Source organism: Palaemon carinicauda, chromosome 17 (assembly GCF_036898095.1).
Source record: "Palaemon carinicauda isolate YSFRI2023 chromosome 17, ASM3689809v2, whole genome shotgun sequence".
NCBI lineage: Eukaryota > Metazoa > Arthropoda > Malacostraca > Decapoda > Palaemonidae > Palaemon > Palaemon carinicauda.
The window spans coordinates 65,363,949-65,390,188 of record NC_090741.1 but is presented as its reverse complement, the minus strand read 5'-3'; the positions used below and the strand labels follow the sequence as shown (position 1 = coordinate 65,390,188).

At 37.9% G+C, this 26,240-nt stretch overlaps 1 protein-coding gene and 1 long non-coding RNA gene across 3 annotated transcripts in view; one reads left to right on the top strand and one right to left on the bottom strand.

Moving 5' to 3' along the window:
• The window catches only part of LOC137656834 (peptidylprolyl isomerase domain and WD repeat-containing protein 1-like), a 387,155-nt gene that overhangs the window by 207,902 nt on the left and 153,013 nt on the right, over positions 1 to 26,240 (bottom strand). The window lies entirely within an intron of this gene.
• On the top strand, positions 1,017 to 26,104 carry LOC137656112 (uncharacterized). Of its 2 annotated transcripts, none has more exons than XR_011046944.1 (4): positions 1,017 to 1,181; positions 24,574 to 24,660; positions 25,025 to 25,149; positions 25,939 to 26,104. It is a non-coding gene; the product is annotated as an uncharacterized lncRNA (long non-coding RNA). The 2 variants fall into 2 exon arrangements; XR_011046945.1 differs by lacking the exon at positions 1,017 to 1,181 and adding an exon at positions 1,189 to 1,326.

The following is a 26,240-nucleotide window of genomic DNA, read 5'->3' as shown; positions in this document are numbered from 1 at the left end:
TTTTGAGCTCATATAATTCCGTTATAAAAGTGGAACGTAACTGTTAAACATTAATGGATTTAGTTAAACTCTTATTTTGTAACTTTAAATTTTTAGAAATAGAATAGAAAATAACCAAACGATGATAGGAGTTGAAATTCGATGACTTCTCACCTATTAGACAAAAAATATTGGACAACGTCCATACGCTATGTAAACTAATAAATGTTTAAAAGTTATGGTAGTCTACATACAAATGCCCTCTTAGTATATTCTATTTTTTTATATCTATAATCTGGGAATATTATAATCTAGAAGAAACTAACAGTGGGATTAAGTAGTATCCAGAGAGAGACTAATTATCATGAATTACATTATTAAGGTACGGGGAAAATGCCTTATTTTAAATCTTCAGATTAACACAGTTTGTTATTCACTCTCTTGCTTCGAATGATGACGAAACAATAAAATTGTTCAACAGCCGAATGAATTAAAATTAAATGCAAGCATTTCTGATAACGTAAGACCCTGTTTTCTAAGTGTTTCGATAACGTGGATTTCACAATATGGAATACACTGAGATACTATAAAGACTTAAAACTGTAGACAAACATACCTTGTAGGGCATTGGGTTTCCAGCCCTTAAAGCACGTAAAGAGTTCCCAACAGTCTGCATAATATAACTTATGCATCATGCACCAGATGATTTTAAAGGATATAAACATGTATTCTATCTTAAGAATCCGAAAATATGTAATTTATTTCGGAATCGGGTGAACTATATCGTGACAATAAGCCAGTGAATATTTCAATTTACCTAGATTTATGCTACATTTAACTTTATTTAGTTAATCATAAAAATGTCTAAACATTTAGAAATTTATCAGAGTATCCCTTTCAATCCCCCATCTAGAAATTACCCATTTTCTTACAATGCGTTAACAATAAGAAAATGTGCTTTGCTCAAGTTTCATTTCCTTTGCATATTATCCTTGGAAAAAGTTGCGAATCCCTTTAGCCAATGGCATAACAGATTTCAGAGTTCTATCCAATAGAAGAAGACGAGACAAACATTCTCTAAATATGTGTTGTTTGGAGATCTCTGCTTGAGTACTAGAAGTTCTCTGTGGTTTAGACTCCTTGCCAAGTTTACTTCAGTTGCTTTGTCGACCGCTGTCACTCTTTTGATCGACATTGTGGAGGTAGGTGTACATAGTATTTAAGTGTTATGCTGATATTATTATTTTTTTTTTTTTAAGAAGCTTTACCACTTAGGTTTTAAGTATTTATTTACTCGATTTCTATTAGTTTCGTTACCGAATATTCCGTGTTCTCCTTAAGTAATATGTAAGTAGTATGGTTTTTTTTATAGACTTTGATTACCATTTAGGTTATAAGTATTTATTAAAATTTACTGAGATTTTGATACTTTCGTTATCGAATATTTCGTGGTTCTCCATAGTGTGGTTAAATTTTTATTGTAAGTTATCGAGTGAATGTAGTAGGATTTTACTAAATGTTTTAGTTTACTATAGTGGTGCTGTTGACCTTGGTATTTTAAGGTTTTGATAATTTTTAGTGATTCTATCGTGAATTCTTTAACCAGTATCTGACATTGGTGATTGCTGTCATTCAATGCATTGATGATATGCTTCAAAATTTGATATATTTGACTTGCAATCGCTAGATTTAATCTTTAAAGGATCATCCCTTACAATCATAACTCTAAAAACTGCGAATGCTTGTTTATCAGTGTTTCCACATCTAGCATAATTTTATGCTTTTGGCATAATCTGTAGGGGAATACATAGGTTAGCATATCTGGCATAATCATAAGTTTAGCAAAACTTTGGCCTAATTATGGTCTAACTAGTATAATGACAATAACCAGGGAAAGTAGATATAAATAATAGCAAAATGTGAAAACGGTATTAAATAAAATGCACGAAAAATGGATGTCTCAAAATTTTCATGTGTATACTGTACGACTAATGATTGCAAATGTTCACTACATGTTGACAGCTGCTCTGAAAACGTCCTGAACATCAAGCAGCTAGTGACAATCCACTAAGTCGCCAACTCGCCAATGCCATCTCAGCGTCTAACACTACTAGTTGTCACCACGTATTCGGGTCTTGAAAGTCCGACATTGCACCCTATTCTCATCAAACCCACCTAATCTTAAGAAAAAAGATTCTCCGCTGTTTCATAGAGCCATCAGCTTTAAAAGACCCCATGTCAAAGTTCATTAAAATTGACACTAAAGATCCACGTGACCATCTTCCTTTATTGCATATGTATGGTGGTGTGAAATTTGTTAGGTTGCTTAAGAATACTGTAAATGCAAGTGATGATCAACAGATAAATTAGGTGTTCCGCCTTTGAAATTTTTGTTAAAAATTTCTTTACAATTACAAGGACTATGGCTAAACCATTCCACTTTCTTGCAAGTGTCTTCCCTTCTTGATCCTGCATGTTTAGTATGAAGCGGCATGTTTTTTTTTCTTTTTCAAAGTTTCCCTATTTTAGTGAGCATTTAGTAAATAACGCTCGGTATTAGTAAGCAGTGACACTGATTTTTGTTTCAGGATTCCAACAGTCTTTTTGGTCGAAAGTTCATACAAGTAGAAAATATCCCACCCTTCCAAATTTTATAGAGCCTTGCCTAGTATCCCAGTTTCTAGTGTAGATTGCGAGCGTAAAATTTTCTTTAGTCAACATGAAAAAGAATGAGAAGCGCAACAAGCTGTCTGTTTCTTTGAGGAATGAACTTTTATGTGGCGAAGGCATAAGAAAAGAGACTAATGTACCAAATTTCATATAACACATGACATGATCAAATCCACTAACAAATATATTTAAAATTCGGCAATTATTTTCAACATGATCCCCTATTTTTTCAGTCCTGTAATTGTTCCCAATAAAATCCCTTCATAATCATGTATATATTTTGGTGTGTGTTTAGAGTTCAGACAACTAAATTTTGGAATAAAAAATCAATAACTGTTATTTAATAAGGTATTTTCTGCATAATATTTGCTATGAAAACTATAATAGAAATCGGGCATAAAGCTGCCATAATTACGTCAAACCTATAGCATAATTTTACTTGGTTTAGCATAATTTTTTATCGGAGTATAGCTTTATTTTTACTATAGTCTGGTAAGTTGGTAACACTGTTTATGCCAGCTTGTGAGTCAGTCTCGTTGATTTTGTTCATTGCATAAGGATGTTTACGATTGCGTGTAGCAGGTAACAATTTAGACAATGGTTGTTAACGGTGGCATTTATTAAACTTCAGCATACTTGGTAAATATCCTTAGGAAATGCTTAGAGTAATTTACCAACATTTCGTGAAGTATTAAGTTACTTTACAATTTTATCTTAGTTTTGTTGGATCACTTTAGAATACAATATTTTGAGGTTTTTACCGGTGTAGTGCTTGTGTTTACATTAAATAGTTTATCTTTAATTTAGTTTCCTTAACTATGGCAATGTAACAATGTTAAATTTGATTAGGCAATACTGTCATACAGACTTGTGTACGATTATCCTCGCAGCCATGGTGACTGGTGTGGGTGGGATTGGAGGTTGGCTATAGCGTATGTTTCTATAAGCGAAGCTTTCATACTTTCGTTCAAAGACCGAATGGTTATTATGGAATAAGTTTGTAGTGATAGATATTTAGTGGCTGAAATGAAACTAAGTCTGCCTATTACATGTCATTACAACTGCAGTTTTATCTAGGTTAGAGCACAAGGCTTGTTTTTAGTATTTTAAATATAGTTGGGAGCCTTTTAAGACTGTTGGGATATGCATGGTACCGCCAGGAAATGGTAAAAATAGATTCCGAAATGGGCTCTAATTCTGTAATCATTCCCTTGAAGAAAGTTTCGAATTCACTTTTTCTCATACTAGAAAGTTTAAAGGATGCTCGTGAGTGACAGAGGTCAGGTGCCAAAAGGAAGTAACCAACAACCCCCAGAAGCCGCACCACCAAACAGTGTCCTTACCTTACTTTTGACCGAACGGAGCGGATAACGCACCCCCTGCAACCCCTCAAACTGTTGCTATCCTACAAACACCACAAACCCACCTAACCTAGTAATTCCCAGGTCACAAAACTGTAGCCATCATACAAACACCACAAACCCACCTAACCTAGTAATTCCCAGGTCACAACCCCTAGCCGGGGCCAAGGCCCGGACCCCCTTCGTAGGTCTCTTATCTCCTGCCCAAAAAAAGCAATGGATATCACTTAATTATGGTGTATTGTATCATAGTAAATAACATTTTCCCCTTAAGGAAAAACCATTTGACAATTAAGATATCGCCTGTCCCAACTAAATACAGTCTACCCTTTAGTTGAAATTAAATAAAGCATAGTTATATATGGGATGTATTCCGTACTGTGCTCATTCTTTTTATCTAGCGGGGCCATCACTCCTCCTTCATAATTACTGTAGGATTTACTTGTAAACTTTTAAAACTTACAAGTTAGGATGGCGTTCATTGTAAATTTCAAAAACGCTCATGCATACTTGATGTACCGACCCTAGTCTGGATTATTTTTGGTCTAGTAAAAATTGTGATGATTTTAGTTACTAGCTATTAGTATCCTTATGTGAATGGACTTTAGTTCTGCCTGTAGCTTATAGGAGTCTTTAGATAGGTATAAAATGGTAATTTTATGGCAACTAATATTTATCCATTATTTACTGAATGTTAACCAGATCGAGTTATGCAAATTTTGCTAAGTGAAGTCTGGAGAGTTTTTTTTTAAATTTCCCACTTGATAAATTTTGTATGCTTTCAAACGTTAAGATTTCAAGTTAAATCTAATTGAAGATTAGTCTATTTCAATTTATGACTTAGGTCCTGGAATATCAATTTTATGCTGCTATTTCACAATTTGAGGCAGTTTGCAATGAACATTAAGTATTTAGAATGTTGGTTTAAAAATTGCCTAATCCAGTGCAAGACATAGCAGTCATGGTCTGTTTTTTTTTTTTTTTTTTTTTTTTTTTTTTTTTTTTTTTACGCAAACTGTCAATTATCGATGAAAGTTAGTTCTGCAAAACATGTTTTTACCTTGTCGTAGATTAGTATAGGCTAGTAATAACTTGAATGGGAAGGTATGAAAACACGCGTTAGTGGCAACATCAACTTTTGAGTATTTAATGTTACCGGTTCATGAAGCTTAGTTTAGTGTAATACGATGGTTGAGCAAAGCTTTTGTAAGTAAAATGTAGGTGCTACGAAAGGTTTTAAAGTATGCAATTTCTTGGCATGATTAATTAGGTTTATTTTCCCTTTATAAAGTAAACTGTAGTTCTGGCTAATTAGAGATGTACGTACAATATGGTCGTAATCAGTGACTTCTAATGTACACATTATTTTGACTTTTCAATGGAGGCTTGGGCTTGATTCACAATGCAAAGCACATTCAATAGTTATACAGTATACGGTATTGTCTGGCTGTTATAGCTTTGCAATTGGGTAAGCTTTAAATAAATCACAAGTGTGAACATAATTTTTTGGTGTGGCACATTTTAGGTTAGAAACTTAAGAGATGGGAGTATTAGTATTTTTGTTACTTCAATACAAAGCTTTAAAAGCTTTACTTATTAATAGTAATATAGTTTAACTATCAAACCTTTATATACAATGTTAATAGGATTCCTGAATAACTCAAGATTGAACTTTGAGCTTGTATCTGCTTTTAAAGCAAAAAGAAATTTATGAATCATGCATTTGTGAAAAAAATTCTTTGGAAATAAATAGCTCTTAAACGTTGTAGGTGATATTAGTTTTCCCCCAACCAATTTAGACATACTGTAGGTCTTACGTCGGTATCACAGATAAAGAATAATAAAGTACTTTATTGCCCCGAAGTTCAGGAAAGGAAGTAAAAGCATACACGCTCCCACAGGCATTATGAAGCTAAGTTATTGTATGAAGGTTTTGAGGTGTAATTAGATTTTTAAGAAATTTCTGGCTTTTGTCGTTTTAAGGAAGTCCTCTCATAAGGCGTAATAAGTTTTCTGTGATCGGCATTAATAATGCAAAAACTTTCCATTGCTAGCAGTTCATGTATGAATAGAAATAGACCCTGTTCAGTTTTGAATCGAACTGTTGTTGAATAGTGACCTGCGTTCTGTTAGTCCTTCACTGGTATACTATAAACTTATTGACACTTAATAATGTTGCGGTGTCATTTTAGTTAATAACTAACTTCATGAAGGTAGCTGAATCAAAGGTCTGTAGAACACAACCTTGGTTGAATCCATTTAGATAGCAATTTCAAAGTGACCATAAATTTGGCCAGTGTGATTAAAGGGTTTCACATTTAATGCGTTAATATAATTCTAAAACACTTTAGATTACTATTTTGGCCACACTATGAAGGAAAGCTAGTGTATGGGAGTTTGTATTGGGCTGATCGAACGTGTATGCAGACCTTGGCTTGTACTCTCAGTGAGTGAAACACTTCGATCTTTACGATCGCTAACACTTTGCAATCCTAATCATGCCGAAAGCTGAAACCCAAAGACACAGCTCTCGGTTAACATTGGACTCAATAATAAAGACGCGAGGTTCCCATCAAACTGTCATTGTACCATCTTTACGTAGGTTACATTCAAATGCTAGAGCACGGTACTTTGCCAAATATACAGATAACGAGAAAAATTGCGTTCTCGGGGAGGCTTAATCAAATGGATGAATTTCTACATGATTATAACAATGTGTAATATGGTTAAGTATTCATTTATTTAATCACTGTTTAAAATTAGTTTATTTAAGTTTGATTAATTCTTAATCTTAAGTGTATTTGTATTTGCTTTTCATAATGCTATGTTATCAATTTTAGAGCGTAGAGGAATGTAGAGGAAAATCACCTTGGCTGTAGGTAGAATTAGTCATGAAGGCGTGGCAACACTGATGTAACCATGTTAAATTTGGTTAGGTAATACTGTCATTCAGATTGGTGTACGATTATCCTCGCTGCCATGGTGACTGGGATCATGGGATGTGGGTGGGATTGGAGGTTGGCTATAGCCTATAGGTTTCTGTAGGCGAAGGGTCAATTATACTTTCGTTCAAAGACCGAATGGTGGTTATGGAATAACTTTGTAGTGATATATTATATTGGGTGGCTGAAATGGAACTAAAGTGTCTATTACATGTCATTACAGCTGCAATTCTATCTAGGTTAAATAGAGCACAAGGCTTGTTTTTAGTATTTTAAGATTTAGTTTGGAGCCTTTGAAATTCAGTGGGACACGCATGGTACCGCCAGGAAATAGTAAAAAAAATTCCGAAATCAGCTCCATTCTGTAATCATTCCCTTGAAAAAAGTATTAAATTAACTTTTATTTCATAATACAAACTTGAAAGGATGCTCGTGAGTGACAGAGGTCAGGTATCAAAAGGGAGTAACGAACAACCTCCAGAAGCCGCACCACCAAGCAGTGTTCTTACCTTACTAATGACCTAAGGGGGCCGGACAACACCCCCCCCCCTGCAACCCCCCAAACTGTCGCCATCATACAAACACCACAAACCCACCTAACCTAGTAATTCCCAGATCACAACCCCTAGCCGGGGGCAAGCCCCCGGACCCCCTTCGTAGTTCTCTTATCTCCTGCACGAAAAAAGCAATGGGTATCACTCTTAATTATGGTATATTGTATCATAGTAAATAACATTTTCCCCATAAGGAGAAACCATTTGAAAACTAAGATATCGCCTGTCCCAACTAACTACAGTCTACCCTTTAGTTGAAATTAAATAAAGCATAGTTATATATGGAATGTATTCCGTACTGTGCTCATTCTTTTTATCTAGCGGGGCCATCACCCCTCCTTCATAATTACTGTAGGTTTTACTTGTAAACTTTTAAAACTTACAAGTTAGGATGGCGTTCATTGTAAATTTCAAAAACCCGCATGCATACTTAATGTACCGACCCTAGTCTGGATTTTTTTTGGTCCAGTAAAAATTGTAATATTAGTTATTAGCTATTAGTATCCTTATGAGAATGGAGTTCTGCTTTTAGCTTATAGGAGTCTTTAGATAGGTATAAAATGGTAATTTTTATGGCATCTAATATTTATCCATTATCTACGCCACACTATGCACAAAAGCTAGTGTATGGGAGTTTGTATTGGGCTGGTCGAACGTGTATGCAGACCTTGGGCCATTTCGGTAGACAATGGTTTTGAATTTTGATGGCATGAATTTAAAATCAATTCTCCTTTATTTGGTTATCAGAAAAGCAGTATCACTTACTCAGAATCTAAGTAAAAGGATTTCCATTTATCATTTATTAGGTTATTAGACAAGCAGCATCACTTACTTTTTAAGTAAAAGGATTTTCATAAATTTAATTAATCTTCAAATAGTTCTTAATTTTGTCCTACTTTGCAATGTGGTTTAGCTGCCCTAGAAAATGGATTTTGAAGCACCGAAAAATTTATTTTTGGGCGAGATAACCATGCTGACCTGATCGAAGGTTCCTTTAGGCAGCTTTCTAAGGGATATTTAGCTAGTTGATACTCCCAGAGAATTGACCATAGGTCTCCTGAATTCTAACTCCTAGCGCGAGTATCCTTTAAGAAAATTCTTAAGGATATCGCATAATATCGGGACGTATTTCTTGATATGACACTTGGCAATCTTCACCCTGAATAGTGTTTTCGCCCCGAGGGGGAAGTGGTGAAATTGAAGGGGAGCCGTCAAGGTTACCCAGTGGATCCCCTTCCCGTACTACTACAGCGCCAATTATGGCGACCCATTCTTTGTTGCAATTAAGCCTGGAAGGCTACAGTTTCGGGTAGGGATTGTTAACACATGTATACTCCTTTTCTTAGAAAAGGAGGGCGGGTCCATCAGGACGACATGGCTATCTCGCCCAAAAATAGATTTTTCGCTTTACTTCAAAATCCGTTTTTTGGGCTCAGCCATGTCGTCCTGATGGAAGCTTACCAGAGAATTACTTGGAAAGTACTGTATCTGTGGGTTTAAGGGCCTTAACCTTGAGTCAGCTTCTATATGGTCACCCAGACCACAAATATGACAGTACCGTTATTCGTCATATCCGGTAAGCTTGGAACAATCTTAGGGCTTCCTGCCCCCTGAAGGGAAACTGTCAACTCTGACTGTAGAAGCATAAAGGCATTTATATATGTCAGAACAATTTAAATATCTTGCCATAATTATGTTCACACGTATAGGCACCAAGTGTTTATCTTTTTTTATTTAGGAAAAATAAGTAAGAAACTCTGGCTAGTTTTATTCAGCTACTTATGGGGCGAATAAGACTCAGACAACATAAATATAAAGACTGTATTAAAATAGAATCATATCCTATACAGCCAACATTCTAAAGGTACATAAATTTCTCACCTGTAAGGGAAGAAATATATTAAACATTGCCACTGGAAATCGTTGTGAAATTTAAGATAATTCTACTGAAAATGTTGGATGAATTTCAACACTGTATGAATGTACACATGGCACTGGTGTTATTGGTGAGAGTCTACACCTATAAAGAACAGTCTCAGTGGCACCAGGGTGACCCTTATACACTGAAGGATGTTAACACCTTTTCACCCAAACTGTAAAAGTCCCAAACAGTTCTGTTCATCGCAGCACTAGACGACAGGTTTAACACTACCTGCCGCCACCATAGTGTTTCAGCTCGTGCACTTGCTTCGCATGATGTTTATAGAAAAGACTAGTGTATGAGTGGAGTCTATCAAAGTCCATATACTGAAAAAAGTTCAGCGAGGAAGCTATCTTTCTCGGATCATAACCTGCGGGTGTACTGGCAGGATTCGCTCTGCGAATGAAGTAGGTGAGCTTCGCCCTTGGTTTCAGGGATAAGTTTGATCCTGAGGTTTCGCCTATGAAGAGCTGTTCTCCCTTGAAGTCTGAAGTTCTTTGAAGATAGACCTTGAGACACTACTGGGCATAGAGAGACATCTTCCTTCAGAGGGCAGATTCTCCAGGGACCCCACCTTTTGGGGGGTAGCTTGTTTTTGGCGAGAAAGGTAGGATCGGGAAAAAAATTCAGTTCTCCCACTTCTGTGAACTGAATATGGCCCTAGTCTCTTGGTAGGGCTATTTCACTAACTCTACCCCCTTAGGCTATAGCGAACAAAAATCACTTTTTGTGTTGGATCCATTAGAGAACAATCTTCATTGTTCAAGTTTGAAAGCATAGTGTAAGACTTTGTCCAAAGACCATGAAATGGGCTTCAGAGGGGCTGTTGGTTCAAGTCTAGTGCATGCCTTCGGAATCTTGAAGATTTCGTTCGACAGGTCCACCTGGAAGGCGTATAGAAGAGATCTAGTCAAAGCTGACTTACACGTAGTTATCATGGTGGAAGCCAAGCCTTGTTCGTGAAGGTGGATGAAGAAGGACAGGCAGAAGTCTCTCGAGATTTCCGTTGGCTTTTTTGCTTTAACAAAAGCGACCCACTACTTCCAAGACGATTCATTTTGTCTTCTGGTTGATTTTGACTTGTATTCTTCTGTAAAGTTGATACTGTCTTTCGAGATCCCAAATCTTTTCTTGATTGCTAAGGCGAGAATATCATGAGATGGACTTTGGGTTCTCTGTGATAAAGTGAAATCTAATTCTGAACCAGTTGAGATAGAACTGGGTTTGGTAGAGGAAACTGCATCAACTTCAGTTCTATCACCATAGGGAACCAATTGCTCTTGGGCCACTTGGGGGCCACCACTGCTGCTGTTCCCCTGAAGGATCTCAGCTTGTTGAGGACCTTCAGCAGGAGATTCGTTGGTGGGAACAGGTAGATGCGAGTCCATCTGTTCCAAGCGAAGGACATGGCGTCAGTCTCTTCTGCCTGAGGGTCCTCGTATGGGGCCACGTATTGAGGTAGTTTCTGTTGTCGCTCATTGCGAAGAGGTCGATCTGCAGTTCTGGGACTTTTTCCAAGATGGAGAATGAGTCTGGATCTAGGGACCATTCTGACTCTTATCGACTTTAGCCTGGATAGAACTTCCGCCGTCACACTGCGGAACCCTTGTAGGTGAACTGCTGATAAGTGCCATCTTTTCTTTCTTGCCAAGCGAAAGATGGCCAACATCACGTGATTGATGTAGTGCGATCTCGAGCCTTGTCGGTTCAGACATCTCACTATCACTACGCTGTCCAAGACCAGCTTGATGTGGGCTGATCTGTGAGGGGATAGTTTCTTCGTCAGGAGGACTGCCATGGCCTCCAGAATGTTGATGTGAAAGGTCTTGAACAGGGATGACCAGGTCCCTTGAGCTTTCCTTTGATGGGAATGACCTCCCCATCCTTCCGTCGAGGCATCCGTGTGGATGATTACCGATGGTTGAGGTGGTTGTAAGGGAATAGTCCTTGCTAGGCTCTTGACCTTCGACCACCGCTTCAGAAGCGGTCGCAGTAAGGTCTGTATCTGTCAATGTGCATCTCTTAGAGCATTTGATGCGTATCTTCTGACGCATCTTTCAGCTGTGTTCTCAGCACTGGGTCTGTTACTGCTGCAAACTGGAGAGAGCCCAGTACTCTTTCCTGTTGGCATCTTGAGATCCTGTTGGATTTCAGTAGTCTCTTCATAGAACCTGCAATCTCTCTCCTCTTCTTTGGTGGAGTGGGGAGGCGGTGTGACTGCAAGTTCCAATGGATTCCCAGCCATTGAAACTCTTGAGCTGGAGAGAGGCGAGACTTGTAGTTGATCTTGAATCCCAGATGTTCCAGGAACTGGATCACTTTCTTGGTTGCCTGCAGACTGTCTTGGATGCTGCCCACACCAGCTAGTCGTCCAGGTATGCAGCTACCTGAACGCCTTTTAAGCGTAGCTGTTGTATGACTGCGTCCGCAAGTTTCGTGAAGATCCTTGGGGCTGTTTAGTCCAAAGGGCATGGCTCTGAAGACTGACTTTCTTCTGTAGCTTGAATCCTAGGTAGGAGGAGAGGGGGCGACTGACTGGAAGGTGCCAGTAAGCATCTGCCAGGTCTATTGAGACTACGCCCCTTTCGGTAACAGGGTCCTTATGTGTTGTAGGGTTAGCATCCGGAACTTGTTGTTCTCGAACTTGAGTGGAGACAAGTCCAGAATGATACAGATTGTTTGTCATCCTTCTTGGGAACACAAAACAGCCTTCCCTGGAATTTGATGGACTTTGCTTTCCTTATGTTTTTGTTCAAGAGTTCTAAGGTATATTCTTCCAATAAGGGGGTGGAGTGTTGGAGATCTGTTCCATTTCCATCCTAGTCCATTCTTGATTAGGCTGTGGGCCTAGGGATTGAAGGTCCAACGATCCTGAAAGTGGAGGAGTCTCCCTCCTATCTCAAGCATCTCATTGCTTGGATGGTCCTGGGGGTTTGCTATCCTCCCCTACTTTGTGAGGGGTTTCTTGAGGAGCCCCATCTAGATCCTCTTCCTTTCGGGCGAAAGGTAGTGGTGTGCCTCTCAAAACCTGGGTTGAAGGCTGGTGACTGGGCTACTAGCTGTTGAGGCACCACTTGGAAGGTGGTTTGTGGTTGAACAACCACTTGGGGCACTGTGGTCATGGTGACCGTGAGATTTTGTACAGGTCAAGAAGGTAATCTTGGCTTTGTCTTCCTCTTAGGTTGGGGACCAGCATCAGGGTAAAGCATTCTCTTAGTAGACTGCCCCACTTCTGGAGAAGATTCCTATTCTCCATGGCGGTTTGGCCGACTACTTCTTGGACTAATACCTTTGGGAAGAGGTCCTTGCCCCAGATACAGGAAGTGATCAGCATCCTGGGTTCTTGTTTGACCGTTGCATTGGCAAACACAAACTCCCTGCAGGCACTCGTGGCCTTCACAAAAGCGTACAAGTCCTTGACTATGGTGGCCATGTGCATCTTGGCCAGGATTGTGTACATGTCTGGGGTGCTAGCAATGCCTGCACACATCTCCATGCAGTTCTGGAGGGAAAGAAGGGTGGCTAGTCTCTCCTGTCTCCTGTTCTCATCTCACGTGTCTCGTGTTCTCATCTCACGTGTCTCGTGTTCTCATCTCACGTGTCTCGTGTTCTCATCTCACGTGTCTCGTGTTCTCATCTCACGTGTCTCGTGTTCTCATCTCACGTGTCTCGTGTTCTCATCTCACGTGTCTCGTGTTCTCATCTCACGTGTCTCGTGTTCTCATCTCACGTGTCTCGTGTTCTCATCTCACGTGTCTCGTGTTCTCATCTCACGTGTCTCGTGTTCTCATCTCACGAGAAAGTCAGTCAGCTTTGGGAGGTTCTCACTGAACTGCTGTCCTGCGATGTCCGCGTCAAGTTTCGAGACTGAGAAGGTTAGGTGGACCTCTTTCCAATCCTTCTAATTGGGGGCAAGGCCAGAGACAATGGCCTACACTCCTCTAGCGTAGGACATGGTTTGCCTGCATCAATTGCCTTCAGCACACTATGGAGAGCTTTCGACGAGAAGGGGAAAGCTCTTGATGGAGCAAGAAAAGTAGGGTGTTTCTTGCTCAGTTCAGAAACTACTCAAGAGAGCCTGTGCCTTATCGTGGTCGAAAACAGTCTTCCTTTGGTTCAGTCTCTTCCTTAGATGCCGGCTCACTCTTCAGCCGGATGAAACATTCCGGGTAAGCCGCAAGGTTTGGCCGGAATTGGATGTCGTCCACGGGGATGGCCTCCATCTTCTCCAAAATGTAGTTTCCCATTCATCATGGGCATGAACTCGGCATGCCTCCAGGGATTGGTTTTGGAGCATTTTGGCAGGTCAGACACTTTAGGTCGCTTGAAAGACCCACGAGAAGTGACTGTGCGGGTTGCTTCACGGAATTCCTTCCGCATATCTGTTTTCCTTGCATAGAGAATCCACTAGCATTGTGATCTGGCCCATAACCGCTTGGCCCACTGGGTCTAGTGGAGGGGTAGGAACCGAAGATGTTGACGGCACAGGCTGGAATGCCGACACAGACAGAAGGGGGTCCTCCGCTTCCGTCGACTCGAGATCTTCGTCTCCTCTAGGTGGTTGGGCCACCTTTTCTTCAGGATCCTCTTGAGATCCTTTTCTGTGTCCGAGGACACTTCAGACATCCTCTCTTGATGGATGTCTTTACCTTTCAAAGCTTCGTTGATGTCGACTTCAATTGCGAGCTGTACGCAAGGAGGCCCGGGTTGTGCCTGAGGTATGACGACATCAGCTGTTGCCTTCGGGAATAGCATGCTTCTCATAAGCTCGCTTGGTAGGTACGGTCCCGGAGAGTTCTTCTGGAACCCTCATACCCATTTCCGAACCTTTTCCCTTGCAGCGTCCCTCGACTCAGTCGACTTGGGATCACTGAAACCCTTGGTCATCAAGGCCGAGCAGACGTTGCAATCCTTGGGATCCCAGTATCTCAAGGTTTCAGTTGCGATGGAGCAGGGGTATAAGAACTGCAAATGGTGTGACCACAAAAGTTCTTACTCTTTTGGTTACAGTACATCATCTCACATTTCACCTTGGTCTCCTCCTGTAAAGAAAGAAAAAGTGAAGTCTGGGGTAATTTATCACTTGATAAATTTATATTCGTGCATAAAATAGGCACTATTATCATAGCTGAGAATAATAAGCTAGAAAGAAAATAGGAAAGACACACGTGTCCTGTCCAGACAATTGTTGTGACCTCCTTCAATATTAATATTTAGAATTTCCTTATTAGGGTAAACTAGGGTGGAAGAGCTCTAATCTCTAGAGCTAAAGTTAGTGTATACTATCACTAATCCTTCCATAATGGAACATTAATATTGTAGGGTAAGAATATTAAGTTCTGATGACCTATGACTCATCACGATATTGAAGGGATACTTCACTTCAACATTATAATTGGTCTCAACAATGGACTGTGAAAGGACACACAGAATGTTGGAAAATATAAACTAATGTATATAATATACTATAGTTTAGCTTCGGTATGTACTATACTGCAGAAGTACTGGCTACTGTATAATCTTGTACTCTAGGCCTGCCGGCATGGTGCCGGCTAGGCTAGTACCTGACGATACTAGCCGACAGAGAGAGAAAACATGGAAAGGGGGGCTATCTTAATATAGTTTAGTACAATAAAATAGGATTGTAAGGACTACTGTCCCTACTGCCGCCTTCCGGAATGAGGATTCAAATGGAAGGGGGGAATGTAATCATTCTAGCTTCCATCCAGCCACAGAATCTGTTGCTGGCTGCTCTGCTGGTTCCAGGGTTTGTGGATGGCAGTCAGAGAGGACTGAAGAACACTAAATCATAAGGGTTTTCCACCAGCAGCCGTCATGGCTGGAACAACCTTTCCCTGAGCCTTGCGTCCTTTAGGGGGAAGGTCGAAGCGGCAATCAAGCCGCCTTTGTAGAAGCCTGCCCGGCATCGCAATCCACCTGGCAAGCGGGGAGATTGTTGAATACCGACCAAAGATGTTGCGACGGCTAGGCCATCACTAAAGGACAGAGGGGAAGGGAAAAGGGTCTTATATTTTGTGCCAGAAGAAGGCTGCACATTTGCCTCCCATTTTTGGTCACAAACTAGGAAACTTTGTTTCTATACCGGCGCCGTCTTGGGCGGCAGAAGAATGTAGATTCCTCAGCCTAAGACCTTGCCAGATATAAGACCATGTCCTCAAAACCACAAGGGAGAAGGTGGCGGCAATTGTACTACCCCTTTCGGTTGAGGACTAGGGAAGCCGGGCTTCCTATGTCTGCAACTGTAAACCGGTAGGGGGTGACTAGTCCCCCATAAGTAGAGTTTTGTCGACATCAAAAATGAATACTCTTGAGTTACTGTCGTAATTCAAAGCCGGGATACTCGCCGGCGAAGAGGGAAGACAGAAAACACTAGCCTAGTCAAGCCGGAGTACACTACTGTTAGGACCAAGATAGGGTTGTTGCCTAATGGCGACACTCTGAGGGAAGGTAGGGTTTACCCTTAAATCTCGAAAGGACGAGTATTGAATTACATAAGTAATTCTAGGAGATATACTATCTCCTACTGAATTGATAAAATAAGAGGGTAAACGGGGATAATGTACGAAAGTATACTAAAACGCGCTAGGCTACCTAGCGCTAGTCGAGATCTCGGCTACCGCTACGTCACCGAGACTATCGTATACGATCGAAACATTTCATAGAAGAGGAAATATACGTGCATGATCTTATCTTCACTAGTATAATTTTGCCTAAATAGCTATGATTCATTAAAGCTAAATACCGGGAACGTCGTCCTACTGACTAATGATATACTGCATATGGCGAACTACAGCATCCAAAATGGCGCCTCCGGTGAACGGCTATGCTCCGATAAACACATCTAAATTATGCTAATTTGAATGTGAGAAGGGAGCTAAAAATTATATACAGGAAGATTAAATATTCAACTTTCCAGAGGCTGAAGATGCTGGAGAAGGCATGATAAATCCCAAATATTAGTAACTCAACACCGAGAGCAAGCGGAAGGTACAGTGCTTACTTCGCTACTAACAAAGGAATGGGTCTCCATGTTAGGCGCTGTAGTAGTACGGAAAGGGGATCCACCGGGTAACCTTGATGACGGGTTCCCTTCAATTTTGCCCCTCTTCCCCCTCAGAGCAAAAACTCTTCAGGGTGAAGATTGCCATGTCGTATCAAGAAATACGCCCCCTGATATTATGCGATATCCTTAATTTTCTTAAAGGATACTCGCGCCAGGAGTTAGAATTCTGGAGACCTATGGTCAATTCTCTGGGAGTATCACTGTAGCTAAATATCCTTTAGAAAGCTGCCTAAAGGAACCTTCCATCAGGACGACATGGCTGAGCCCAAAACAAACTGTGCTCAAACTTACCCTTCTTGGTTAATGTGGATGCTAGAACAAAGGTTCAATATTGCTGTTAGCATTTTAAAGGAAGCTACTTTTCATTATTAATTTGAGTTTTATATTGGTATCTATGGGTTGATTTGATCTAGTTAAAGGCACGGGCATGTGTAGTTTTAAACTTAATTTCCGGATGCATATTACAACCTATCGCTAATCATTTAGCGGTCTGTTATAAAGTAATCTGCCGTAATTTTGATCTCTCTACTCCTAAGATTGCGATAGTTGTATATATGGGGAAGGCCTTAAAGGTTCTTAGGTAGGGCAGTACAATGAATTTTATAAGATGACTGCATTTTCAGGTTACTGCCTGAAGCAAAGCTTAGCATGTTTGGTGTTGATTACTATGTAGTGGTACTCTTTGGCTACAGCATTTATGGAGACTTTCGTAATATTTGGTCTAGATTCGTAATGCCTATTTGAAATATTAAGGTGTGAATAAAATTTAGGTTGAATATTGCGAGGTGCTCTTTTGGCTATTTTATAGGTATAAAAAGATATATATAGCTAACTTTGTAAGGTCGGGAGAATTAACATTAGTCCCCTGTAAAAATAACTACTAAAATTACTTTGGAGCTCTAGCTAGGCAATTAGTTTCGTTGAAGTATGGAAGCAAGGGAAGTAGTCGTAGCGAGGTATATTGATAGGTTACTAATTGTTCATTATTAAAACAAAAGTTAAAGCTTCAAAAAAGTTTGCTCTGTATGGTGTAGAGAATAAATACAGCATCTTGAAATATTAGAAATTACCATATCCTTTCGTACGTATTGTAAGTCTTCGCCAAGTTTTCCTAATTGAAGGTTAGTTCCACTAGGAATTGGAAGTACAGTAAAGATGCCTGAAGGTGTTTTCAGTATGGTCTGTGATTAGGGATCCTATTAAAAAAAAAAAAAATTAGGCTTGGAACTGTAACTTACAAGTTTTGTTGTTTGGATGGCACAAGTTCGTAAACCCTGTGCCCTACAAATCCTAAAATAGTTATATTCCTGAGTATTTGAGTATAACACAACGTATTCTGCATTAATTCTCAAATCCATGTTACCGAAGCACTTGGAAAACAAACTAGTTTCTTTCATATGATCATAAGTTTAGAATATCCTTCAAAAGCAAAGAGTGTTCCCCCCCCCCCCAGCTTGCCTTCTCTAAATATGCAAGAAAAGTAGAAAGAACTTTGTCATTCAGTAAGTTTGGTACAGCTAATGTAGAGATTTCTAGTTTATTACTAAAACTTCAAAATTCTATTACACGCAGTTGAATATTTACATAGCCGCAGTTTGAGCCATCATCTCTCAAATGGCGAGGATTAGATTTATCTAGTAAGTTTTTGAGCTATGATCGGTAATCTATCTTTAAGCAGAAATAGATTTGTCATGTAATGAGTGATAGAAACTTGTTTATGAAGCTAAGTGAAAAATTGTTCAACACTAATTAAAGATTAGAAATGGGGAATTTTCAAGTTTTCATTTCTAAAACACTTGCCAAGTAGGGCCCTGTGAAGTTTTTGTTAATTTACTATCATTTTAACACTAATTGTGCGAATAATTTGAATGGACCATTGAGAGTAGATTCATATTTTTGAAGCTCATTTACGAAGTTTTCTGGTGCTACTGTCGTGTTTCATATTAGGGGAGGCGAGGTGAAGATTATATTTATCCTCCAACCCCAGCAAAGGTTTGGCGCCCTATGGACCCCACAAACTTTGTCAGCCTGGGAACGTCAAAGTACAGGTATATAGAAAAATTAACACATGAGGTCAAATATATGGGTTCTGATTTGTCTGGTAAATGGCGGTGAAAGAAACTTGAATGGACATGTGAAATACACCTTCGCTTTGCAAGTTTGTCAAAATTAATTTGTTGTATAGGACATGCCAAAACTGTTTAATGGGATGCACAAAACTTTATGTATAGGTTAACTAGAATTGGTTCATAAATACTGTACTGATCTGTAAAGGACTTTCAAATGAGAGGAGTTCAGACAATCTGACTACCAAAAACAACTTTTGGGGGTGTATGATAGTGGCCAGATGCATGTTTTATAGCTAATTTAGAGTACAGTAGTGTATAGCCCCCCCCCCCCCCCCCCCATTAGGTATGTAGGTAAGGACATTAGGATAAGGCTTTGTAGGTTAAGTTTGGGGAGAAAGTTTAGGTCCATTTTTAACAAACACATGAGGAACTGGCCGCTGATATACAAAGGCTTTTATATTTTATAAATTTGTCTTACCAGTTTACAAATAGCTGACCTAGGTCTGTGAGGTTGTGGTGCCCCAACTTTCAATGAATGAACTTACTTTATAGCCACGGACAAATAGACATTAACAGCATGGCTGGTGTTTGTTGGCAATATGCTGGTGCTGCTATGGAGAAATTTCTTTGAATCATTGTTGATAGATTTTGCATAGCATTGTAGGTATAATCGGCAAACTATAGAAAAGGGAGCAGATATAAATTTAGAAAAATTTTTGGAAAGGCTGACATGAATTAGTCAGTTCTGAACTTCTGAACCAACGAATGTTGACATTGCACGTTTGGCTAAATACATTAAAATATTTATGGTTTAGCAAAGCTTTAATGAAATTCAAGATCTAAGGCATTTGCCAGTGGAATAAAATTCTGTAGTGAGAAGGAAGTGTAAAGTTGGAAAATAGGAGGGAACAATTATCGAACTATGCAATAGTCCTTGTACTCTGACATTTCTGGACTATAGTTGTGGAAGGCAATGGAACTACATATTTTGGCTAACGTCTGTTGAAGTAGAAAGTTGCAAGCTGGATATGTCCTCAAGTACAGATTGTATAATCCATGGAATTACTGTAGTTGACTTTGTTTCCTTGCCATAAAGAGGTCCTGTGAAATGTAATGTAATCCATTGTTACTGTTGGTTCAGACTTTTTGAAGTGGTCTATTGTTTGGCCTTGAGCATCTTAAGAATAAGTACAGTTGTATGATTGAGAAAAGGGAAGTGATTGGTTTGGTAAAACTAAGAGCAAAATTTTTTTCAATCTCTAACTATAATCGTAGGCTAACATTGCATCTAATTGGCCGGCTTCAGATTGAATGTTCTACTGACCCCCAGCGACAGGTCATGTGGCCTAATTCACTTATCTAAAGGGTTCAACAATCGGTTTACCATACATTTTCATTCATACATAATGCAGCATACATCGGCAATGGTATTTATTCAAAATTGTAATAATGCTTTTCTGTAAGAATATAAAGTCTAGTCAACAAGAACTACGCAGAGGCGTTTTAAGAAAAATAAATCTGCTGAAGTATAGCAGAGCAGTTGTCATTAGTTATTAATGTTTTACTAAATTAGCATGGCAAATTATCTCCGATATTAGCCCCATTTTTCCGTATGTATATAGTGGTTTTTAATGTTGGGCAGTGATGGGTTTTCACCTTGTTAGAGTAAGGTAAATGTGGTATTTTTATCATGTTAAAAATGGAAGCCATCCTAGGACGTGTTCATGGAGTAAACGCCACGTGCTTTATCATACTGCTTTCTTTCAGTGAATAAATTGTTACAAATATTACAGCATTAAACTTAGTTAATATAGCGAACCATAAAAATGCTAATTTAGCACATTTGCCCCTGTAAACCAAAGGAAAGGAAAGATTGTATTGTTTGAAAAATGAGAGTTCAGGTTAAATTTTAAATGTATAGATTGACAATTATCGGTTGTAAGAAAGTTTGTGCTAATTGATAGGTACGCAGATATTAGAGGTACTGTATTGGAAATGGGGTGCATTAGCTGTCTAAGTCTCAGAAGGCCTACTATAATACTTGCCAATAAAATGATTAAAATTTTGAGTTGGAATTTCTTGTGGAGAGAAGGGGTTGTTTATTCGGAAGATTTAAAATAGTAAATGTAATTAGATTTAAGCTTCTAGTTAACTCTTGAGGCGAGGCGGTGGCCACGGCTGAAGTCATTAGTGAGGTTAGCAATGTCTATTAAACTTTTATTAAGTTTGCCCCTAAATTTGACCTTAAATTTTTAGGTAATGAGAGGCAGCTACTCAAAAAACGTTATACTATAAAAGTTGGTCTAAATTGCTGTTCTGGTTGATTACTAACCTTGTTTATAATAATTTCCTCAGGTGTAAGGGAAAATCTTATTTTTAACTGATTTCTCAGTTAATATACTATTTTTAAAGATGCAAGTATATTTTGAATCTTTTTACATGTATTCACACAGTAAATAAATTTATGGTATTTAGTGACTTAAGATTTCCTTTAAAATGCAAATTACACAAAACAATGGTAAAACTAGGTAATCTTGAATTATGGATACGTAACGACAGCCTTGAGTTATGGTTTAGTACCTAATCAAAACAATTTATTTCAAAGACTACACTAAGCTCTCACTAGAAATTTGAAAAGCTCAATATTCTATGACTTTCAAGAAGAAACTGGACTTTTAAGTGCTTCCATAATTTGACGAACTTGCAATATGAAATGCTAGATACCTAGTGTATATGATGAACTGAACCTGAAGGTCCTTGTATAGTAAGGTTCCTGTGCAGTATAGGACCAGAAAAGCTGATATTTAGATCATAAGGAGTTAGTTGGTTGGATGAAAGAGAGAGATTGAAAAATATGATGGGTATTGCTACTTTGTTGTAAATAGTTATTTCAGTATTAAAGTTTTCGTTACTTATTTATTTTAATGCATTAGTTTGGTAAAAATCTGAGCTGTCAGTCACATGACTTACTCGTTACTCAGGAATGGGTTATGAAAAAAGTTACAAGTTTTGTATGCTGGAAGAAAGTTATAACCAGCAATTCATAGATTATTGGATTATAAAAGCACAATTGATTGTTACATTTAAGGTCAGCCCGATTTGAATTTTCTCGCATAGGAACCTTGTTTTCACGTAAGCGGTCTTAAGATTAAAACTTCAATTATATTTCATTACTGGTTATTTTTTGTTGCAAGGTACAGTCACGGTGTACCTACTGTATGATGGCTTTGCTTAAATATTCTTATAAATCTAGTCATCGGTAATTGTATTTTATGGTCATTCGCTTTTTTAGGAACATTGGGAATTTTAGCTACAAGTTCAAGTTTACTACAAATTGAGACAATTTTGACTGCTGTTATAAATTGCTGAGGGATCCTTGTGGGAAATGAATAGCTCTATTTTAGGGTGATAATCTAAATATTCCTTTTTGTATAAAAATTAGTCTGGAAAATATCAGTACTATTTACAGCTTAGGATTAGATTACTTTTTAATGAAAACTTCCAAGTATAATACCAATTTCTGCTTGGAACTAAATTCAACAAAATTTAATTTGTAGGTTGGTGGTTTAATGTTATTTAGTAAAGGTTGTAAATGTAAATTGAATGAAGATTTCAGAAGTTAAATCCATTTTAGTTCAGATTGTCCTTTAAGTGCTTTATATTACCGCAATCCATTTTTTTTTTTTTTTTTTTTTTTTTTTACTTTCCATACCTGTTTCCTGTCTTGCATTTTGCAAGTACAGTATCAGTTTTTCCCCCTGTTGCATTTTAGGGCTGAATTGGCCTCCCAGGCCTTAATCGCAGTCATTAAAAGACAAGTGCTTTAGTTCATTTGTTTAAAAACTTGACTGATAACTAGAGGGGGCTGTAAATCTTGAAAGTAAAATTTGCTTTAAATTATTGGATACAGGTGTTTTGTGAAAGCCTTTGGTACGTAGGAGGGAGATGTAGTACAACTAATGGTTCTGATTACCATCGGGTCTGAAATTTCAAGTGATAACTTTTTTTTCTTTTTTTAAATATAGAAAATTCATCATAGGCTGGTGGTGGTTTAGGTCTTTAGATCTAGCTGGAGTTGTGGTTTTACAAATTTTATATACTATTAAACGGCAACAATGTGGACTATGGAGTGTCTTGTTCATTTTAAGGTAAATTGATAAAATACTTTTTGTAATTAACTAGCACTTCGTTGTTCAAAATAGTTTTAAAGTGAGTTTGGAAAAATGTGCATATTTGAAATTACAGTTGTGAACTTTTTCAGTTATTCCAAGAGCCTGTGTTCCAAATAAGGTGCGGCAATAATAAACGAACGGACGATTCCTTTTATTGAACACAGCTAAATTTTAGAAAGACCACAAACTAGTACAGTACTATAGAAGCCAAACTAAATTAGAATATTTGAGTAGATAACAGGATTTGTGAATGTTGCCTTTGGTGTGTTGAGTTTTTAACTGGTACTTGGTAGAATTTTAATCTCAAATTTGTCACCACATCTACTCAAAGGTAGCTTATCCAAGTTTCAGGAAAGTTGTTGGTCATATTACCAGGTGAAAGTAAATCGGCTTAAAGTAAAGTTACTAATTCAGAGGTCAACCTCAAATGGCTGTAATTTTCTCAATGTTGATGAAACAGTTGCAGAAAAGAATTTATAGCATGGTAGTTGCTTCAAGTTACATAGGATGTGTAATGACATAATAAGTAGTATAAATACAGTGGTTAGCAGGTTGTCCACGGTTGATCCATGATTTAAAACAAAAGGAAAAAAAACTTTCATTTCTCAGAGGGGACCCTAAAATGTGGCTGTGTAGATCACTGTGATATAGTACAATTACCGGTAATTTATTGTCACAATGGATTGTTGAATTTCAAGATATCAGATGATAACTCCTGAAATTTAGTGTATTAGCGACCTTTTTGGTTATGTAAAATTAGCAGACATTTTATTTCAATGTTCATGAATGACCAGTTTTAATTGAAGTACAGTATGTCTACTCACAATTGACAATGGTAGCACTTCAGTCATTCAAGGTTGTGGTGGTGATGAATTTGACATTTAATTGGATATGTAGTGGTACAAAGATGAAAATTCTCCTGAGGTGCTTTGTGGAAGTATGGGAAGTTTATAAAATAAAATGAGAACTCATGCCCTGGGGAGTTCACAATTAAATGACAGGTTTTATTAGGCAATTGTATCCAGGAACAGATTGACATAGACTTTCAAATTTTTGTCAAGGGAAATTTAGGGACTGCTAGGTACTGGTACAAAAGGTTGAATACAAAGCAATGTAGGTACGTGGTGTGGGGGGGATTGTTTAAAGGCTAGATAGGAACTTTAGGCCAGAAATTAAATTTTCAGCCTCAGATTGTGTAAAGTATGTGCAAGTACCAGTCAAAATCTGACCAGGGCTAAGTTTCAAATGGAGTACAGTATTATAAATTTCCTGCAAAATCTACCGATACTAAAATTTTACTTTTACTCGAAAGTCCAATGGAAACTGGTTTTTGGAGTTAGTAAAATCTATTGACTAGTGTATGCAACCAGTCAAAAATGACTGCTAAATATTTAGATATGCATCCATGCGTACAGTATCACTAGTGTATGACTACTCCGTCCCTCTATCCTAAGGAAAGGGAGAGCAGAGCATGAACAAAAAGTATGTATTTATATAATTATATAGTATATAACCAGCATTTGTTATAGGGGAGAAATGTTGCCTCTAGATAGTAACTTATACTCCTGGGGTATATGATTGATCAGCCTTGGAGGTCTGGTCTCAGGTCTCCTAACAGATACTTTTCTCTACTAGGACAAAATACTGTAACAAGGTAGCATAAAGTAGTTTAGTATAGGGTTCTGCAAATTGGAAAAGAAATCAATAATTGTTCATGATCAATCATTGACTGCATTACAGTATTTGTCACAAAGCAAGATTTGAATGGATAGGAACACTTGTAACTTTTTTTTTTCTTTTTTTATTTCATTTTTATTTCAGAATTGCTGCAAGTGGTGCATGCTCTGGCTGATCAGTATTAATTTTGAATGGTTAAGACTAAAATATCCTCATGGAGCCAAATTGTAGGTAAGTGGAGGAAAGTAACTTTGGTTATATTGTAATAATCTCAACCAGACTGCCCTTAGCATTGTATGATAATTTTTCGATAGTTTTGGCAGGTCTTTGGTAAAACTTAGTATTAGGGTATAAAGATTTGATATTTATATATTTTGCATGTTAATTTTTTTAGATGACAGACATGGATTGGAATTTGGTTTAATTTGGAGTTAAGGAAACTAGAAAAAGTAAATTCAGATGGTGGTAGATTAATTTGTGAACAAAAGGTTAACACCCTCCATAATTGATGGAGAACACGAGTTACATTTAGTTGTTACCATTGGCAATGTATACCTTAGTATATAGTGTGGTAGTTATATTTTGTTGGTTTCAGAAAGTGGGGTGACATTACCCGAGTGCATAAGTTGGGAGACATGAGGAAATTACATTGCATTTGGTAAACTCAATCAACAAGTGAAGTTTGGGATAATCCGGAGTTTAGAATCTTGATTTTATCAGGTGAATCAAACGATACCTTTTAGAATAAAAACTTAAGTATCTTTAGTTAAGTGTCATATTGCAGTTTTACCATAAATTTGGGGTTATAAATGATTTCGGAACCCTCTGCTAATATGTATCGAAACTTGGTACAGTATTGCAGTGCCAGGGGTAAGGAAACTTGTGTAATTGGTAACAGGGAATTAAGTGGTATTCATAGGTTCCTACCCAAATTCCAAGTGACTAGTCGGTTCCATTTTGATTTTTTACCTATGTTTTGTTAAGGAAACATGAAAGTAGGTGATAGAGAATTGTCAAAATGCCATAACTACTACATACCTTACAATTGTATCTTGTGTAAGAGTAATTTTCAAACATCTTTAAGATGTATAAAAGAACTAGTACTTAACTCAAAAGGTAGAACAGAATAGGTTCAATTGTTATTGGGAAGTTTATTTTAATGAATTTATAGATTAAAATTAAATTGTGATAACTTTGTAATGGCTTAGGTAGCCCAGTGTCCCTGGTTTCAAAGGAGTGAGACTGACTGCTACTTAAGTATTGTGAAGTGGTAGGTTCATCTATTGGGTAACATTGTCTAAAGCATAACATGGTATAGAATGAGCTTTCTATTTGACAAATAATTTAATTGGATGTAACAAAAAGGTTATTTAACCAGTTGTAGACACTTTATTGTCTAAGTAATAATGTACATTCTACAAGTTTCATCTATATTTTCATAGGCAATTTTTTTTAATCTACTGAAGTAATTAAAAATTCAGTATAAACTAATTAGTTCATGATTTTCAGATTCTTCCATTATGGTATGGATGCAAAGAGGTTTGTGGTGAACTGGTTTGAAACACATGATCACATCTGCAGATGACAAGCTGATGATTATTAAAAAGTATAGACTGTAGCCTTCGTTGCAGTTTTCAGCTGAATTTTCAAAGTATCTTCAGGTTGACATCCAAGGTAAAGGTGCAAGTCCAGGTAGAAAAATACGGTTGTTTCATTTTAAGACTTGAATGGTACTAAGGACTCATTGTGGGTTTTAAGATGTGTAGTATAGTGGTGTCTTATTTCAAATATGCAGTAGTTATGTAGGCAGG